At 50.3% G+C, this 4912-nt stretch overlaps 1 protein-coding gene across 1 annotated transcript in view; it reads left to right on the top strand.

Moving 5' to 3' along the window:
- BMPR1A (bone morphogenetic protein receptor type 1A) overlaps window positions 1–4912 on the top strand; it is a 55091-nt gene that overhangs the window by 3393 nt on the left and 46786 nt on the right. Inside the window, exon 2 of the mRNA XM_006147755.3 lies at window positions 2664–2778. The gene's annotated coding sequence lies outside the window, so the exon portion shown is untranslated. The remainder of the gene's footprint in view (window positions 1–2663; window positions 2779–4912) is intronic.

The following is a 4912-nucleotide window of genomic DNA, read 5'->3' as shown; positions in this document are numbered from 1 at the left end:
ATCAGGGCGGTGGCAGCCTGAGGGATGGCGGGCCCCAGCCGGCGTTGCGGGCGTGCGATCACGGGGTGACTCCACGCCCAGGGTGCTGGTCCTGAGAACCGCCGAGGGACGGAGTCGGGCCAGAGCCAGCCTGAGGTCAGTCTTCAGAAGGGGCTTCTGAGGGTTCTGTTTTGTTAAGTGTGAGTTCAAGAAAGAGGAAGCGGAGGGGGACCAGCAGTTAGCGTAATGGCTATGTCCCTGGACTCCCATGTAGCCAAGCACAGTTCGAGTCCCGGACCTGGTGACTTAAACTCAGGCCGGGCGCGTGTGTGTGCCGTGCCCAAGATTCTGAGAGGAGAATAGAGGAGAAGGGATTGCAGCGTGGCCATCCCCCCTGGAGGGGTGATTTCCTGCTTTCTATCTCTCTGTCTCTCTTTGTCTTTCCAGCACAAAAACCTCTCCAAAAAAAAAAGGAAGCGGGGACATGCGGGTCTCAGATTTGAAGGTGGTGTATGGGAGAGTCCTTTGGGTTGTGTATTAATATTTAACTTTATTAATAACTTCAGATGTAGCCTGAAGTTCAAACCTTTCCTTAACCAAGGAGCAGTATTGTAATACGTCGTGCTGTGGTAAGCAGTGACTGGCAAGTTCGCGTGCTGTCTCCTGGCTCCATTAGAGAGTAGCCGTATTCCCCCGTTTATCCGTCGAGAGAATGCCCCCTCGGGGCCTGGTCATGCCGCTGCCCTTCTCTGTTCTCTATCCCTTCAGGATCTTGGGCACACGTGTGCACACCACACATGCTTTGCAGGCGGCTAGGGCTGGGATTTGAACCCCAGTCAGCTGTGTGGGTCCAGCCTCTTCTGCGTTGTGCCTAACCACTGTGCTGTGGGCCGGCCCAGGCCATGTGTGATAAAGCAGAAGTATCTGATGGATGCTGTTAGGAGCTTAGTTGAGAACAGTGACGGCCTCCTCTCCTCCCACACACGCCCTTGGGGAGGAGTGGAGTGGTTGGCGAAGAATGGCTTGGGATGGAAATTTTTTTTTTTTAATTTGAGAGATTTTTGCTATAGGGTGTATGCGCTTGCTGGAAGGACAGAGAGAGAAGAGACAGAAAGTGAGGAGTCACCCACTGGGGGAGGATGGCCACACCACAGCCCCTCTCCCCTCGGGATCTTGGGCCTGCATGCACACGCATCCAGCACGAGTTTCAAGCCACCAGGTCTGGGACTCAAACCACAGTTAGCCACGTGGGAGTCCAACGGTGTAACCATTACGGCATTCGCTGGTCCCATTTGGAGGGAAATCTTTGTCATTTCTAAAATGAACACAGTGGACTACGGACATCTCAGGTAAACTAACCACAGGCTCCAGCCCCGCCTGGCTCTGAGCTGTGCCGTCACATGAGTGCTTTGGAGTGAAGCGCAGGTGGCTACTGCAGCGCGAAGGCTGTCGCAGGCTCCTGCATGCAGATGGCGCATCACTAATCGCTCTCAGGTCAGGCTGCTTCAGTGGGACCATGAAAGATCCACATGGCCCCGTGGCAGCCTGTCTGCCGGGTGGAGACGCTCGTCTTTAAGCAAGACAGCGATCTGACCGGGCCCGGCTCAGGTTGCTCCAGTTGACATGACTTGAGCCATTATTGGCAAGACCAGTAAACCTCGGTGTGCACAAACGATACTTCTAAATGGACTGGAAGACGAAGGCTTTGACCTTGCAGGGGACGCAGTACTGTCCACACAGCTTTGACATTTTCCCTTTTAAATGTGAAACTGAATACTTCGCTGCTGGAAGATTCCATTTAGAGAGTGACTTTTTTTTAACCTCCATGTAAACAGCACACGGAGAATCGAGTCGGTCTCTTGTGGTCCCCGTCTTCTGTACACAGGTGTGCTTGTCCCTTAGAACGGTGACTGTGTCAGTGATGGCAGCATCACTGAAACCTACTTCACAACTCTAGCAGCCAGCACGCTTCTCTCCATCCTCAAAATTCCTAATGTTGGGGCCAGCAATGACATAATGGCGAAGCCTCTGACCACAGTTCGAGTCCCAGACCTGGTGGCTTGAAAGTCCCGCTGGGCATGTGTGTGCGCGTGCCCAAGACCCCAGGAGGATGGAGAAGGGATTGCAGCATGGCCCTCCACTCTGAGGGTGATTTCTTACCTTCCCTCTCACTGTCTCTCTCTCTCTCTGTCTCTCTCTCTGGTGAGTGTACATGCCCCATGGCAAAATGTTATGAAAAAAGAGTCCTAATGTTCTAGGAAGTTTGAAATTAAACCTGGTTCCTGAGACTCGGTGATTAAAGTGAAGGAGGCAGTACGGGCTGGTGGGCAGGTACGTTCTTGGCAGGAATCCGGTAGGAATCCGAGGATCGTGCACTGGAGAGTTAGGTGTCACATCCGCTCTTGCTGTTGTTTTGCATTGAAATGAGATTTCATTTTTCTCGAGAGTGTAGCTGACGTGGACGGCTTGCACGTGAGCACTTTCCCACGGAACTAACTTTACAGACGTCTGTGGGCCAGGTTGAGGCGGTAAAGTGATAGGGTCTGTGAGCTGGGGCCTTTTCACTGACTGCACCTTGAAAATGTAGTTTTACACGTGAGACCTGTTTAGTATTGCTTCTGTACATGTCGTTCTGACAAGTAACAGTTCTTTCCATCTTAAATGAGTTTTTTTTTTTTTCCCAGATTTATGAAAACATGCATCCGTTTAATACTGTCTTGGAATTCATGAGATGGAAGCATAGGTCAAAGCCGCGCGGAGAAGATCTGAAGTACGGTTTCATCTAGCTCCATCTCCGAGGTAAGGAGACTTTTAAGGAAATAATGAGAATACTGGGACCAGCAGGTGGCGTAATGGCTGCATCACTGGACTCCCACGTAGTCAGCCGTCGGGTCCTGAACAGCGGCTTAACCTCATGCCCGGAGCTTGTGTGCACGGGCTGAGATCCCGAGAGGAGAATGAGAAGGGATGGCAGTGTGACCATCCCAGGGGGTGGTTTCTTGCTGTCTGTCCCTGTCTCTCTAGCAAGTACAGGTGCTCTACAGCAAAAATCTCTCTGAGAAAGAGAGAGAGAGAGAGAGAGAGAGGAGAGAATTACGTCACTAACGAAGCCCAGCAGAGGTGGCCGCGGCAGTGGGCTCCTCTGCAGTACTGGAGCCATGGGGCAGGCCACACCTTGGTTTGGATCTCGTGTCGGCCCAAGCGCAGCAGCTGCACCTGTGGTCATGGCGGACTGGCAAGCAGGTGGGGGTGAGGGCCTAGCAAGACCTACTGAGGGTGCCCCCAGGAAAGAAAAAATAAACTAAAACAGAGAGAGAAGACTGTCAAAGAAAATTCTCATTTCTTAACACTTGAAAACAGTCCTTCCGTTTCACCTCTGTGACTTTGAACTGCTTAAGTTTTGTGCTAATACTACAACTTGACATTAACTTGGCCGATTTTTTAAATTCATCTTCATATGAGTTCACAAATAATTCTAATTTATGTTTCCCTTACACATGTAGAAGTTCTTCAGGGAAGTAAAGGTGTTTTTTGTTTTGTAATACCACATTTAAACTCTTAATTTTAGAAAATAAGCATTAAATGGTGTATGTATGTATTTTTTACCTCTAAGATTGCAAAACAGGGTCCTGAATGGAACAGTATATAAAAAATGAATGTTTACATTATTCTGATACTTGCATACATTTTAGAATTCCAGGTAAGGTTTTTAACATGTTAGTATAATAGATCTTGAGCAATCGAATTGAATTTAAAGAAGTCGGATTGAAGCCAGCCTGTAGTGCGGTGGTTGAGGTGACTGGCCCTCGCATGGCTGGCCAGTCCTGGCTGTTCGAATCCTGGACTGGCAGCTTGAGGAACACTCTGGGTGTGTGTGCATGCATGCCCAGATCCCGAAAGGAGGGAGAGGTGGAAGAGAAGGGATCGAGGCGTGACCGTCTTCCATGGAAGGTGCTCTCTCCCTCTCTCATTCTGTCTCTGTCTAGCAAGTGCATGCCCTCTGGCAAATTCTAAAAAGAAAAAGAAAGATAAATAGAAGCTGCAGTGAGGGCAGAAAAGGAAGACGCGCTGTTACGAGAGCACATGCCCGGGAGCTCGGCCCGTTTCAGAACCCACGTAGACTCGGGTAACCTGGCAAAGGATTGCAGTCTCCAGGCTCTACATTTTAAAAAATAGACGGGGGTCGGGGCCAGCGGGTGGTGTGTGGTTAAGGTACTGGACTCCCACGTGGCCGCCTATGGTTCGAGTCCCAGATCTGGTGGCTTGCTTTCTCACTTACCTTTTTTTTTTTTTTTTAAGAGATTTTTGCTCTAGAGTGTATGCGCGCGCCAGAGAGAGAGAGAGAAAGCAAGAAATCGCCCCCCAGGGGGATGGCCACACCGCAGTCCCTTCTCCTCGATTCTCCTCTCGGGGTCTTAGGCATGCACGCACGCACACATGCCGGGCATGAGTTTAACCTACCAGGTCCAGGACTCGAACTGTGGTTGACTAAATGGGAGTCTAGTGACATAACCATTACGCCAACTGATGGTCCCTGCTTTTTCACTTTCTCTCTCCCTCTGTCCCTTCCTCCCTCCCTCCCTCCCTCTCTTTCTGTCTTTCTGATGAATGCATGTGTCCTATAGCAAATTAAAAAATGATGATAATAAAATTAAATAGTCCTATTTAAAAATCAATAGGGTGACAGCTCGGTGGTACTATGGTAGTTTGCTGCTCAAGAGATGCTGGATCCCACGTGACCATGGCGATGGGAATCTCCTTCATAAGCACCCAGGATCGGGAACCAGCAGTTAGTGTAATGGCTATGTTGCTGGACTCCCACGTAGTTGACCGCAGTTCGCGTCCCAGACCCAGTGGCTTAAAACTCACACTGGGCGCGTGTGCGTGTGTGCCCAAGATCCCGAGAGGAGAACGGAGGAGAAGGGATTGTGGC

The sequence above is a fragment of the Tupaia chinensis genome, unplaced genomic scaffold (genome assembly GCF_000334495.1).
Source record: "Tupaia chinensis unplaced genomic scaffold, TupChi_1.0 Scaffold000221_1, whole genome shotgun sequence".
In the NCBI taxonomy this organism is placed as follows: Eukaryota; Metazoa; Chordata; class Mammalia; order Scandentia; family Tupaiidae; genus Tupaia; species Tupaia belangeri.
The sequence above is the reverse complement of the archived record's forward strand: the minus strand, read 5'-3'. Positions and strand labels throughout refer to the sequence as shown.